Raw genomic sequence first — 15,769 nt, forward strand, 5'->3', positions numbered from 1 at the left:
TTCCATCGTAACAGGGACGCGGTCTACTCCTCCGCTGCACTACACACACACAGAGCTCCTACACAGCTTAGGGGCGTGCCTACATGACGTCACGGCATTGCCAAACGCGCTCATCGGAACTCGTGGTTTGGTAAGTGCAATGAGTCACGTGGTGCACTTTGATTGACAGCTCCGAGACAGGAGTGGAGACAGCAGCTAGGGTGCGGGAGGCAGAACCTCAGCCAGCAGTGTCTACATTGCAGCCCGGTGCGATCTTCATCTTTCAGCTGATCCCTCTCTTCTCCAGCCTCTATGGTTTCCTTTTCTCACACTTCTCTTGGGTGAGAGCACTTATTGGGGAGGGAACTCTTCCCTTTAAATGTCTGCAAAGTTTGTTGTGCAAACCCGGATCGGCCTGTCCAGTGAGGGAGCTGCTCCGCTCTTCTATGTTCACTGTGTAAGTACTTTGTTCTTTACTGGGTGCTACATGTACTTTGTTTATATGGCTTCCTAGACAGACGATCCCTCCCAGCTCGTGCCATCACCCAAAATGCCCCATCATACGTGCCACATCCCAGTACTACAGCTTTTGTTTGCATTCACGGGAGATGCCCGTCTAGCGGACACCAGGGGTGTTCCTATTTTGGGGTGTGGATCGAGGCCGATCTTTATGAGAAGTGTCTATCATTTCACATTGAGGAAGTTGTGCATGGCCAGCAGTGATGTCTCTAGTATCAGTAATGTCCTGGAATTCACAGATCTCGCTTCCTCACATCCGTCTATTGTTATTATGATATACACATATATATATTTATACAATATGGCCAATAGTTGCCGCCATCACTACGATTGGATGGGATCCGCACAACCATCACTTTTTTGTGACCATATTGGCCAAGTGTGTTCGAAATGAATTATGAGATTGCAGTTCGTTCTTCATTTGGATATTTTGTGACAGTCAGAAAATAATGATTTTTGTTTTTGGGAACAATTTTCAGTTTTACAGGCAGAGAGGATTGTATCGGATTATATCTGTCATGGATCTTTAAAAAAACGGAAACCATGAACAAATCCTAAGAGGGGGCTTAACAGTTTCGCGTTTGAACAACCCTTTTATTTTATTACTGAGTTGTTGCTGCCAATGACATTTGTCTATAGGGATATTGGAACCATTGTTATCAATGGGCTGACTGTTTAAAATATGGAAACACCAGGTCTGCTAGAAGGAGCGCTGCTCTTTTACCAGTAGCTTATTTAAAGGTGATGCCTATTTTACATCCATACACCCTATTGGACAACCCTGTTAAAAGACGCTACTTACCGGACTGACCATTTAATGGCATGTGAAAGATGATCTAATAAAAAGAAGGAAGTGGGTCATGTGTACCCACTAAAAAAACAATCGCAAAAGCTTGAACATGCTGTTTGTTAAAGGGCTAGTTCACCAAGGGCACATGAGCATCATTGGGATCCCTTTTTTCTGTTATCCAGAGCAAAGAGTTGTTGCAAAAAGTGGCTTCCGGGAATCAGTCGGCCATGTCTTGCGTGGTTTCCCCTTCATTTGAATGGGTGTCGTAAATCACAACATTTTTGTGGCCACTTGGACTTCATGCACATGATCGTGCCTGTAATTATGGGCACGGCCAGCCGTTTTTACGGGCCGTGCTCCCATTATGAAGTATAAGAGCACGGTCCGTAAAATAAAAAAAATAGGACATGTCCTATTTTTTTGGGCAGGTATCTACGGCACAGACCCCCTCCTGTAGACATACGGGAAGGTGTCCGTCGGCCATAGAAATTAATGGGCCCGTAATTACGGGCGATTGTACGGTCGTGTGCATGGGGCCTTACAGCTTTATCCTGGAACTGTGGACGTCAGATGATTGCTGGGGAGTCTTAAATTAGGACAACGTTTTTAACCTTTGTCCCTAAGCCCTATATATCATCTCTTTCCTTCCATGCAGAATAATTACAGCTGGATGGAGCTGACGTACGAGTCCTCTTGGACATTTACTTGGTGTAAATGTACCCACAGGACAAGTGTCTATGTTGTGTCAGATGCCCAAAGTCGTGCCACATGTCCCGGAGGATCTACTTGGCAAGTTACAGTAAAAATAAAAAACTTGTTAACCCATAATTGTTAATGGGGTACAAATGACTCCTCTAGTATCATGGGGGTTTAGGCTGGGTTCACACACAGTTTTTTGCAGGCGGAAAATCTGCCTCAAAATTCCATTTGGAATTTTGAGGCAGGTTTAACTCTGCCTGCACACCGATTTTTGCAGCATTTTTCGACCGCGGGCAAAAATCGCTGCGAAGTACGCTTTCTCTGCCTCCCATTGATGTCAATGGGAGGTCAGAAGCGTAAACGCCCGAATATAGGGCATGTCCCTTCTTTTTCCCGCGAGATGTTTTTTCTGCTTGTGGGAAAAAAACGCCTCCGCCTCCCATTGAAATCAATGGGAGGCATTTTCGGCCGCTTTTTAGCGCGTTTTCCGACGCGGTTTCCGCGTCAAACTCGTCAAAAAACTCAGTGTGAACTCCCCCCTAAAGGGGTTTTTCAGTTCTACGAAAAGTATGCCAATACTAGAGGAAAGTTCTGCTTTTGCTTACATATTGCGTTTAGTTCAGCATGATCATGGATGTCTAATCGATTTGCAGTTCAGTATTTTTTTGTAAAGAAATAGTTAATAAAAAAGGATTGCAGTCAATAGCTGTACCAAGCAGCGATTACGAAGTACAATTTTGCTCTTTGAATGGAGGCCAAGACTCGGTGGAAAAAGAGGTGGGGGCATGTTCTGGCCAGGCGTCTAGCTTTATGACTGAAATTAATTTCGTAACGCAGACATAGGGTCACTAGGAGGCCATGCCACATGAATAGCGCCCCATTATTCACTTGTTTCCTTCATCCAGATGTTTTCTGGTCTTGATGGAGCCTCTTGGGGAATCAGGGTTTACTTCACAGTCATTTGTCGTTTTGGAAACAAAATTTGTGACGAGATTTGCAGCAGCCGCAGCTGACAAACCTTTGTATTGGTATTAGTCCATTCTAGTCCATCAGCTTGTCCGGAAACCGGATCATGTTCAGAGATGATTATTCACAAGTGAGCAATAGGAATGGAACTGGTTTAGCAGAGTCATCCTGGTTACACCCACACAGATGTGCAAAAGATGTGAGCGGCTTCATTGTGCACCATCCAAACCTAGGGATTGTGCAAGAGCTCAGGTTACACGTGGTAAATAGTGTAAACCAACAAATCTTGCGTCTCAATCCACAAAGTCATAAATAGGTCCAATTCTATGGCCATGTGTTCTGTCGTTTGACAGGCAGTGGGCATTTATAGCCGGGGCATACTGATCATACGGGCATGTGAACAGCGGCAGAATGGTCCGCATTGCTTTTTAGTCCTGACCCCCTTCTGTGACCTCTATAGGGCCCAAAGAAAAAAAATGCAGCTCCAATGCAATGTGTGAACCTGCCTATGATAGGGGCGTATAATCATTATTGTGCCCTCTGTTCGCCCATAATTCATAGCGTTTGTACGGCTACAATTCCTGAAGAACTTTAGAAATGGCCAATTTAGCACGTGCACGATATTTTCATGAATATTTGTCATTGTTGTGTGTCTCTAAGGAGACTCTGGCCGTAGGAAACATTAGTGTGAAGTCCATGAATGTGATTAAATATCCTAATGTTCCTCTTTCATTTCTGTGTCGCCTGCGTTTTTTAGATTTGGCAGAACACTTTAACCCTTAAGATCAATTTTAAATGATACAGTATATTATCTTTGTTACAAATATTTTAAAATCATTAATTTAATTTTTAATTTTTTTTTTTAAGGATTATCTCAGAATCGACAAATATCACCTATTCACAGGATAGGTGACAATTGTCTAATTGCTGGGAGAGGGACCCCCACCGATTGCGAGAAAGGGGGTCCCGAACGCCCTGTTCCTCCTCACTGCACCCCTGCAGTGAGGAGCAGCTTGACTGGAGTGGCGGTCGAGCTTGCGCTCACTGCTCCATTCAATGTCTATGGATCTAGCGGAAACAGTCGAGTGCTGTCGAGGGCTTTCCCATAGACTTTGAATATAGTGGCAGTTCACATGTCTTTCTCACTGCCGTCAACGTATCCCTGTTCTCGGAATTAGTGTGGCTTCCGCCTTTTCTATGGATAGGTAATAATTATCGATTTATAAGCATATCCCCTTTAATCATGATTATTCACTTCCAGTAGTTTCTCTTAGGCTGGGTTCACACGACCATGTTACGTCCGTAATGGACGGAACGTATTTCGGCCGGAAGACCCGGACCGAACACACTGCAGGGGGCCGGGCTCCTAGCATCATAGTTATGTACGACGCTAGGAGTCCCTGCCTCTCCGTGGAACTAATGTCCCGTACTGAAAACATTATTACAGTACGGGACAGTTGTCCTGCAGCGAGGCAGGGACTCCTAGCATCGTACATAACTATGATGCTAGGAGCCCGGCTCCCTGCAGTTTGTTCGGTCCGGGTCTTCCGGCCGAAATACGTTCCGTCCATTACGGACGTAAAATGGTCGTGTGAACCCAGCCTTAGGGATTGTGGTACTGTTTTTATTATTTTATTTTTTTTTTTCTTTGAAGCATTTCAGATAAATGTGTAAGAAAATTCAGCATAAAATCAAAGGTACAGTATGGATGCATAGCAGGTACTTTCTTGTGTGCGCATCATCGTCCACTGTTGCGTAACACACTTTGCATGACCTGTTAGAAGTGGAGGAAGGGAATTGTCAGCATGTTTTCAGCCTCAGAAAAGTGTTTGTCACACAAAATAAAATGTATATCGTCCCTACACTAGCACTAACTACAATAGTATCGCACAAGAATATTAACTTGAACAGGAAGACAGATTATGTATCTGATCTAGGCTCTGTTCACATCTTCATCGACCGTTCCGGTCGGATCCTCCGTTGCAGGTTACGTTAGATTTTACATGGAGCATGGCTCTAATAGCAACGCTATTTACCCTTTTAGGCCTTGTTCACACGGCGCTAAAAAAAACTGACATGCAAAGGCATCAAAAACACTAGCATTTTTGCAAAGCGCCTTTTAAACTACAGGTGTTTTTGACGCGTTTTCAGCGTGTTTTTTGGCCGCGTAACTCCCATAGTCAATGGGAGTTAGGCACGTTTTCGGCGTCTTTTACATGCCAAGAATTTAACTGACGCTGCTTTTTTTACACTACGCGGTTTTTAAACACACAAGCGTAAAGAAAATGCGATGTATGCACCACAATGCATTTTCCCATTTATGTCAATGGGAAACTTAAAGCATGTGTTTTGGACGCGTTTTCCGGCGTGTAAAACGAAGCAAAAACGCGCCAAATACTCGCCTAAAACAGTCACCACAACTCAGTCAGCTAAGCTGTGAGGAGTGCTTCTGGACAAGGTTGTCAACTAATTCCATTAGCAATCAGCAGAATTGTGAAGTCAGCTCTGGACTATACTATAGACTGCACTGGATCGCTTGTTATTTATTGTTCTTTAGATTATAACTTGCAGGTTTTTCACATTACTCATTTTTACTTCGCTATCTACATTTGTTACTATTAACATTCTTCTGGAAATTTACCGTAAGCATCTTGGCATGTTTTCTTTTGGACTTACTCTGGAAACATCTGTTATAAGTGTGATTTACTTTCACTTTTTTTTTTCTTTTTGTGTAGTTCTTCACGGATGTAGTGGGATAGGATGCAGATATCATTTTACTGGTGCATGCTCATATTGATTACTAGATACTAAGGGGAGAATTTATTATCATGTTTTGGTGCTTGTTTTGTGCAAAAAAAATTGTCAACTTTTAGGCCACGGCCAGCACAATCTACAAAATTTACTGTAACTGACGCCAGAAAACAGCATCAATTATGGCGCAAATATACGCCAGCTGTTAGCTGGCAAGTATTGACTTTCTGACACACAGACGGACGGAGATGCACCTAATTTATTAAGACGCATGCGCCTCCCATTAATAAATTAGGCGCATTTTACTCTATTGTTCTTGAGGTTTAAGATTGGCGTATAAAACACCAATCTTAATAAATTCTCCTCTAAGTGCTGTTACGTCTGCTACTGTCTAAAATGTCTTCCAGACGGTTCTCATGTGCCTCATGTTAGTGCAAGATCAATAGTATCCGGTAATTTGATAGACTCCTTGGTGGTGAATATTGGCCTGTCTGCAGATCCATGACTGTATTTTATTTTCCTTTGTATATAGTACATTAAAGCGTTCTCCTGGCATTTGCTGAACCCAAATTCTTCCATCAGACTGCCAGGTAGTGAAACATAATTAACCAGTCCAGAGAACACGTTTCCGCTGCTCCCGGAGTCCAGTGATGGCATGCTTTACCCCGCTACATCCGACGCTTGGCATTGTGATCTTCAGCTTGAATGCAGCTTCTCCTCCATGGAAAACCATTTTATGTAGCTCCCTGTGCACAGTTCTTGCACAGATTTCCCTTCCAGAGGCAGTTTGGAACTGTGTAGAGCGTGATGCAACAGAGGATGGGTGTTTGTTTTTTTTGGCTTACGCGCATTGCGCATGAGCTCTGCAGCCACACTTTGAGTTCGCGTGGTCTGCTGCTTTGTGGTTGAGCTGTTGTTACTAGACGCCTCACAATAATAGCGCTTACAGTTGACCATAGCAGATCAGAAACAAACTGACTTGTGGCACTGTCATATGATGCCACCTTGCATCATTGAAAGTCTTAATTTTTCAGTGTACGCTAACTTTTCAAACAATTTATGCTAATCTATTATTATTCTTGATATATATCACCTATGTAGTTTACTTACTGTTAAAATGTAGTTGTTGTAGCCAAGCAGATTCTGTGTGAAGCTACTGCCGCTAGGTGTCTCCCTTCCTGTAATCTGCCGTCCACCCCCTGTTGTCCAGCTAATCCTTCCCACGTTTGGACATAGAAGTCTATGGATAGTGGAGGAGGAGGGAGCGGGCACAAGAGAGACACATAGACAGATGTTGCCCATATAAGTCTATGGAGAGGAAAGGGGGAGCAGAAGCAGAGAGGAGACACAGGCTACTGGTGCAATTTATATGTCACCCCAGGGCTAGATTCTCAGCTACACTGCTCGTTACTGCTGTATAATGTGCTCCATGCTGCTGTAGCTTCTATATTTGTGATCGATAGAGCTAGGAGAGCAGGATTCTCCTCTTTTGTGTGCAGTGTATAGAAGACATGATCGCAATTGGGCTCCGCCCACTAACTTAGAGTAGCTGAGAATTAGAGCTAGAGCCTGCAAAGGGGAAATCTGCCGAAAATACTGTATACATGTCGCATATATTGGCCAGAAATAGTGTTATTCATTATGCAAACATATTGCAGCTAATTCTGAAATGTCACCAGAAAACTTAGGTACGCTTTCAGTACTGCTACCAATGTTTGTCTATAGAGATTGTGTGGCTGTGTGCTTGATTTTATCACCTGTTTGCAATTTGTGTGGCTTAGGCCCCATGCACATGACCGTAGAGACATCGTTGATCGGCACTCATTTGCTCCTGTCACCCGGAGCTATGGATGTGGACGAGCGGTCGTTACTCCGATCGCTCGTCCCCATACGTTATTATCATGTCGGCAGCGCGCCTCCCTGTTTACACAGGGAGATGTGCTGCCGACAGCGATAATATTTCACTTTTTTTAAAAAATGATGCCATCAGGAGATGATGGAGCGTTTGCTTGTTCATCTGCTGATCGCTGCCCTGTTTACACAGGGCAATTATCGGCAACGAGCGTTATATGAACGCTCGTCTGCACGATAATCGGCCACTATAAAAGGACCTTTTAGGCCTCGTTTACACGAGCGTGTTATTCGTCCGTGCGACGTGCGTGATTTTCACGCGTCTCGTACGAACCTATAATAGTCTATGGGGCCGTGCAGACAGTCCGTGAATTTTGTGCATCGTGAGTCCGTTGCAAAAAACTCACGACCTGTTCTATATTTGTGCACTGTTCGCGCATCACGCACCCATTGAAGTCCATGGGTGCGTGAAAACCACGCATGTCACACAGAAGCACTTCCGTTCGGACAGCGTGATTCGCTCAACAGCAGTGAAAAGGATGAATGAAAACAGAAAAGCACCATGAGCTTTTCTGTTTACAAACATCCAAACGGAGTGTCATAATTATGTCGGCTGCGCGAAAATCACGCAGCCACGCATTATATGGTGATGACACATGGAGCTGTTAAGTGCCTTTTGCGCACGCAAAACGCCACGTTTTTTGCGTGTGCAAAACGCATACGCTCGTGTAAACGAGGCCTTAGTCTGTAGTTACGGACCCATTCATTTCTATGGCCGACTGACACCATTCCGTATATTTACGGGAAGGTGTCCGGGCCGTAGAAACCTGTAAAAAATAGAACATTTCCTATTTTTTTTTATTTTACGGACCGTGCTCCCATACTTTAAAATGGAAGCACGGTCCGCAAATGCGGATGACTGTCCCGTAATCGCAGACCGTGATTACGGGCACGGTCGTGTGCATGAGGTCTTAAACATCTGGGCTCAATAATAGGAGGGGTGTCTACACGCTTTTGGGCTGCTATGTAACACTTTTGTTACCAAAGGCTGCAATATTCTTTTGAGAATGTTTGTTTTATCTTCCTGGGCAAGTCACTGCAGAGACCCGAGATATTGTGTAAATGACTTTCTCTTTTGATGAAAATATTTTGTTACGTAAAAACAGATACCTTCCTGGTACAAATTTTCAGTACATTTTTACACACAAGTAGGTCAAATAGATAAATTAAAATGGGATTGTGGTATTAGTGCATATTATGGATTTATATGCATCATCTTTTTCTGTATGTAACTGCTCATCCATGTAATGTTTAATCCTTTACCTCTGCCTGACAGATGCTCACATGTGGTGTGTATATAGAATGTGTGTGTGTATGTGTGTATATATATATATATATATATATATCTATCATATATATATATATATATATATATATATATATATATATAAATGAATAATTAAAAAAAAAAAAAGTCATACATTTTTGTTCCTTACATAGTGCCAATCCAGAAGCGCAGTCCTCTCTCTCTGTCCCCAGTGGGGCTCACAATCTGTATGTGTTTTTTTGGAGTGTGGTAAACCGGAGTACCTGGAGGAAACCCATGCAAACACAGGAAGAACATACAAACTCCATGCAGATGATGCCCTTGGTCAGAACCAAGGACTCTAGTGCTGCAAGGCAACAGCGCTAACGACTGGGACCCATGTACACATCTATACACGTGTTTTTCCAGCACATCCCACAGATGCTTGATCAGATTAAGATTTAGGGAATTTAAAGGAACAGTGTCATCACCCCAAAAAATTTTCATATGTTCAAGATGTTAGTGCTTTATTAAAAACGTTTATATTTATTTGTGTGTTTGTGTTTTACTTTTTCTTATTTTTACACTTTTTCTTCCCTATGGGGGCTGCCATTTTTTGTTCCATTTCTGTCTGTGTCGATTAACGACACATACAGACATGGAATACGGCAGCCACAGTCCCATAGGGACTGCGAACGGCTCCCGTCCCATTGACTTCAGTGTACGGCGTCTGTGTGGGAACTGCGCATGCGCCGCTCCCACACAGTCCAATTCGAAATTGGCGCCGTCCGGCGCCATTTTCCTGTGGACCGGAAGTCGCGGCCGGACAGTAATATTACTACTTCCGGTCGCGGCTTCCGGATTTGTGCACTTGGACCAGCGGCAGCAAACGGAGCGGACGGGCCGGAGGGAGCCGCGGCGGCAGGAGCAGGTAAGAGATTTCAATGTATGTTCGTGTTTGTGTGTGTTTACTACTGTATGTAAACCTACTACACTGTGTGTTAGCTCAAAAAATGGCGACACACAGTGTAGGAGGTTACACCGTTCAAACCACTCGTTTATCCCGGCACTAGCCAGGATAAAGGAGGGGGGGATGCTGAGAGCTCACTAGAGCGAGGGCTTTTAACCCAATGTTGCAATGCTGCAATTTTGGGAATAGCTCCATCTAGTGACCAAAAATGGGTAGTATTATAAATTAGAATTAATTTATAATATTTCCTGACTATTTCCTGACTCGTGAAAAAAATAAAAAAAATTTGAACAATGTTTAATCACCCACACACTAAATGTTTAATTTTTAAAAAAAAAACATGTTTTTCTGGCAACACATTCCCTTTAAGGACCAAGTCAACAACTTGAACTTTTTGTCATGTTCCTCAAACCATTAGTGAACAATCTTTGCAGTGTGTTAGGGCGCATTATCCTGCTGAAAGAGGCCACTGCCTTTAGGCAATACCATTGTCATAAGGAGGTGTACTTGATCTGCAGCAATGTTTAGATAGGCGGTACGTGTCAAAGTAACATCCACATGAAGGCCGGGACCCAAGGCTTCCCAGCAGAATATTGCCTAGAGCATCACACTGCCTCCGCCGGCTTGTCTTCATACCATAGTGCATCCTGGTGCCTTCTCTTCCCCAGTTAAGCGAGGCACATGCACCTGGTCTTCCACATAATCTATAAGAAAACATGATTCATCAGACCAGGGAACTTTCTTCCATTGCTACTTGGTCCAGTTCTGATGCTCACATGCCCATTGTAGGTGGTTTTGGCGGGGGTCAGCATGGTCACTCTGACCAGTCTGTGGCTACGCAGACCCAAATACAGTAAGCTGCGAAGCACTGTGTTCTGACACCTTTCTATCATAACCGGCATTAACCTTTTCAGCAATTTGTGCTACAATAGCTCTTCTGTGGTATCTGAACAGACGGGTTCGCCTTCACTCCCCATGCGCAACAATGTCTTGAGCATCTGTGGCCCTTTTGCCGGTTCACCGGTTGTCCTTCATTCGACCACTCTTGGTCGGTACTTACCACTGCATACTGGGAACAGTCCACAAGACCTGCCGTTTTGGAGATTTTCTGAAATAGTCGTCTAGTCCTTCTCCCTTGTCAAAGTTGCTCAGATCTTTAAGGCACTTTTAAATGGGCCAATGATCGGGCGAACAAGCGTTCAATTCCCGATCATCAATTTGTTGGCTAATCGCATCTTTTAAGCAGCAAAAAAAAAATAAATGCTTGTCCACAGCACATCTCCCCATATAAACAGGGGATTTGCTGCTGACACTATGCTAAATATATTCGGACAAACCATCCTTTATCCCTGTACATTCCGACCATTTCTCCATGTTCGTTACCGACTAAGATCTTGCCGCGTAAAGCCACCCTTACATTTGCCCATTTTTCTTGCTTCTAACACATCAACTTAAAAAACTTAGGGTATGTGCACACACAAAATAAAAAACATCTGAAAATACAGAGCTGTTTTCAAGTGAAAACAGCTCCTGATTTTCAGACGTTTTTTAATCAAAATCGCGATTTTTGCAGCGTTTTTAACCTATCAGTGGTTTTAAGGCAGATCTATCAGCTTAAGATGCGGCCCTACGTTGGCTAATAGGAGCGCTGAAAGAATACAGCAGGCTCATAGTCTCTCTGTGGTGTGAGACAGGCTTGTATGTATTCATTTACACAGCAGCCTGTCAATTACGGAGTTGAGGGGCTGCGGGAGTGCTCCCCCCCCTTTGAATACAGTGCAAAAAAAAAATTGTGACATTTTTATTTTTTTTACTACTAGGGCTACCGACCTGACCTGCAGCTGTAATCAACGTCCATATGGCAGCATGTTAGGCTGACTGACTCACTTTAATGTTATGGTGTGTGCGTGTCTGATATTGCGGAATAACTATTTAAAGAATATAGGCTGCAATAAGCAGTAGCACTACTAAGATTTTCAAATTCTGTAGGCATTTATTTTGTTTCTTTTATGTTTTTTATTTTTTGTTCTTCCCGGATACTTTTTTTAAATTCAAAAAGGCAACACACCATAAATATTAATTTGGATGTGCCATAAATGTCTGATAAGCTGATGTCTTACCTCTGGAACCCCCAGCTAACATGCATCCGTTTTCTGGTGCTATAGAAGCATGCTTCTGAACCTCACCACAAACATCCCAACTAAATTATGGGTTAACAAGGCCTAAATACATTAAGGGTCAAATACAGTACCAGCATATGCAATGAGATTGCAGGGAATCATGTCCACGCTGTGGTATAATATTCCTGCACGTAAATTGACCCATGGTACGTGTTTTCGGAACCGCAGCATGTCAATTTATCCCGTGATTCCACTTGCGAATTCTATCTTCCTAGTTCTACAGAATTACACAGCAAAGCCCGCAGCATGAATACGCAGGCCTAAGGCACAGGAGAGGCTGCACACTGTACCCTATGCAGCTGTATTCATGTCACAGGCAGTGTGCAAACTCCAGCCCACTGCAGGGGCAAACATGATTAGTTAACAAAAACCTTACATTGACAGAAAGCCGCCTGGAGGAGCTTCAGTGACAACAGCAAGATACAAAGCTAAGAAGATTTGTGGTTGTCACCCAGTGCATTCCTGGATTGTTGCTATGCAACGACCCTGGCACATTCTGTCTGTATTAATCAGAAAGTTACAAGCGATAGCCGTGACATCAGATGTCATTTTACAGAATAGATTTCCCATGGGAAAGTATAGTTTTTTCCGGAGCTCCCCTTTAAGTAGGCTAGTTTTTCTTTATTTTATTTCTTGGCATTTGCCTCTGATACAGGGGTGGGTGAATTACTGTTTACTTTAGAAGCCAGTTATACATGTCTGGGAGACCGTTTCTATTAGTTTAGTAGCCAGTCAATACGAATCTCCAAGGCATCGATCGAAAACAACCCAAAGTTAGGAAGTATCGGCAAACTTCTCAGCCACCTGACTTCTGGAATTTGTCCATCTCATCTGTAATACGCCTGCATGTTGAAATAAAAAAATGTTGTGGTATGACTGGGTCTAATAAAATTGTGTGAGAAGCAGAGTTCATAGAGGCTGGAAATTTTCTGCTTTCTGGGCACTCGTCACTTCTACCACAAGGTACATTTATCAAGCAGTTGCAACCCACTGTGAAATATCACACGTTGGCTTTCTCATCTTTTGAGCACATTAATCAAGTAGAATAGCTCTGCTATCATTAGTGGAACACAACTTGTTATCTTCACCCTGAGCATCCAGAGTTTTATTCAATATCAGTACTTTTTGTTTTTCACCCTTTAACTAAACAGAAATTTAAAATTTAGTAGCTTTCAGAATTGGGGTCCTGCACAGGGGTAAAAGTAAAATTCAAGGGCCCTGCAGGCAGGTCAGCAATGGGGCCCCCCACCACCTAAGTGACCGTAAACTGACCTGCAGTAATTCAATAGCAGGACTGCATGTACAAAACTATTCTGCCCTGGAAGCATTTCATCGTACATACGGCGCCTGAAGGAATACGACATGATTTTTCTTCGATCAGATTTATATGGAATCTGACAGATCAACTCTGTATGCCTCTGTATAAAATTGGAGTTATAGAAAGCTACAGTAGAGGGCTCATGTACCTCTGAGTGTGCTATTAGGGCACGTTCAGACGTGGCAGAGTTTTTCCACTGCAAATGTTGGTGCAGATTTGGGGCAATTACGCAACGAATCTGCACCAACATTTGCATATTTGACAGGTAATTCTGACTTTGCAGAAAACACAGCGGACTTGCCACAGATTTCAGTTTTTGCATTGCAAAGGCTGAAATACGCAGTGAAATTCCGCTGCTTCTCCGCAACAGACAGTGCATGCTGCAGACTAAAAATTCTGCACCGCAGCCTATGGTCCGCAGCAGAGTTTTCCGCAGCGTCTGAACTAACTTTCCTAAAAATGTATAGAAACAACTGTAAAAAACGTCCGCAACGGAATTCCACAGCAATTCCGCCACGTCTGAACGTGCTCCAGTCACACATGGCAGATTTTGTTGCACATATTCTCTGCAACTGAAGATCAGTTTCATTAATCTGAATGGGTTGTTTCTGCAGCGGGTGCATGGATTAATGTAAATTCCATTTAGATAAATGGAACTGATTTTTAGCCACGGAAAATTTATGCAACAAAATCTGCCGTGTGTAACTGTACAAATCAGAGCAGTAGTATGGCCCTGTGCAAAAGACCTACATCTGAGTGACTTCCTTCAGGCACCTGGCTGCTACGGCTGTAGTTACATGTATGGTTCTTCAAGGTTGTATCAACAAGAGAAGAGTGTGACACTGCCTCCGTCAAAAATTCCATAAGATATTACAGGAGGACTAGCTCTTGCTGCAACGCTATTTTTTTAATTCAAACGACAGACACCACGGGAGAACCCCAATGGGGAAAGTTAATAGTCTCCATCAGGCACGTTCGTATCCGTTATACGACTAGGTGCCCATGCACACGACCGTTAAAAAATCTCCGTAATTGCAGACCGTAATACGGTCTGCAATTACGGACCCATTCCGTTCTATTGGCTGCGGACACCTTTCCTTATCACTACAGATAGGTGTCCGTGCCATAGAACTGTGACGTTAATTATGGAGCATGTCCTATTTTTTTTGTATTTTACGGGCTGTGCTCCCATACTTTGTATGAGAGAACGGGTCAAAAATGCGGCCCGCGTCCGGCAGTGCCCGCAATTGCGGGCCGTGATTACGGGCCCAGTCGTGTGCATGAGGCCTTACCCGGCAGAGTTATGAGTGGAAGCTACGACGCAAGTGTGTGAATATAGCCTTACTTAGGTGCTATACACTCTGGGTAATAGAGGGGGTTTCCGAGTGTTTCCCAGCTGGAATTCTGTGATCTTCGTTGAACCTTTTTTTTTAAAAATAAGGCTGTTCTGCCATGACTAAAAACGCAGACCGCGTTCGAAACGCGTAGGCTCGGGTATATACCCTGACTACTCCTACCTTGGGACTGCGTCTCCCTTTTGATTTTAAAAGGATTTCTCCAATAAACATGGGACTTGTTTTTCCCTTTTAACTACCATCAGCGCTGGATCATTTTTCTCTTCTACCTTGTGATATTTTGTTCTGCTCCGTCAGAGGAGCAGGACAAGGGAATAACCGAAGCCACGGTTACAGTGCACAACTGACACCGCCGGCAGCCCAGGGAACCCTTTGACTCTAATGGGTTCCATCGGCTTTCTGTCGGGGTGTCTGTGATTTAACGGAAACAATAGCGCAGATGTGAACAGGGCCTTAAGCTGTAGCTGCCCGGAAGCCTGGCTCCTAAAATGTATCCAGATATAGTCTTGTAGCATGACCTGTTGAGTTTTAGTGGGAAGTAACCATTTACATTATGGGGCATGCATTGTTTTGCCGTTTTTTTCTTTTATAGGATCATTATTATTCTATATACGACTGCAATATATAATAAACATAATCTAGCTCCATAAATCCATAAACACTTAGGTGATCTCTGTTCCTTGATTTACCCTGAGGCATGTAGTGTTCAGGACTGAAGGTTGTTTTCACTTACTGGCACACTGTTAGGCCTCATGCACACGACCGTAAAAACTCCCGTTATTACGGGTCGTAATTACGACCCGTAATAACGGGCTCATAGACTTCTATTGGCGACGGGTGCCTTCCCGTTTTCTCACGGGAAGGTGCCCGTGCCGTTGAAAAAGATAGAACATGTCCTATTTCAGGCCGTAATAACGGCACGGACAGTCCATAGAAGTCTATGGAGCTCTCGTAATGACGGGTGGCTACATGTGTGCACCCGTCATTACGGCAGCGTTGCTAAGCGACGTCAGTAAATAGTCACTGTCCAGGGAGCTGAAAGAGTTAACGGATCGGCAGTAACTCTTTCAGCACCCTGGACAGTG

At 43.6% G+C, this 15,769-nt stretch overlaps 1 protein-coding gene across 3 annotated transcripts in view; it reads left to right on the forward strand.

Moving 5' to 3' along the window:
• The first annotated feature begins 137 nt into the window (after nucleotides 1-137).
• The window catches only part of HYCC1 (hyccin PI4KA lipid kinase complex subunit 1), a 93,876-nt gene continuing 78,244 nt past the window's right edge, over nucleotides 138-15,769 (forward strand). The window contains exon 1 of one of the 3 annotated variants that reach the window (XM_075827294.1): nucleotides 138-436. The gene's annotated coding sequence lies outside the window, so the exon portion shown is untranslated. The remainder of the gene's footprint in view (nucleotides 437-15,769) is intronic. The other 2 variants (XM_075827295.1, XM_075827293.1) reach the window with 2 other exon arrangements.

This window comes from Rhinoderma darwinii, chromosome 5 (assembly GCF_050947455.1).
Source record: "Rhinoderma darwinii isolate aRhiDar2 chromosome 5, aRhiDar2.hap1, whole genome shotgun sequence".
NCBI lineage: Eukaryota > Metazoa > Chordata > Amphibia > Anura > Rhinodermatidae > Rhinoderma > Rhinoderma darwinii.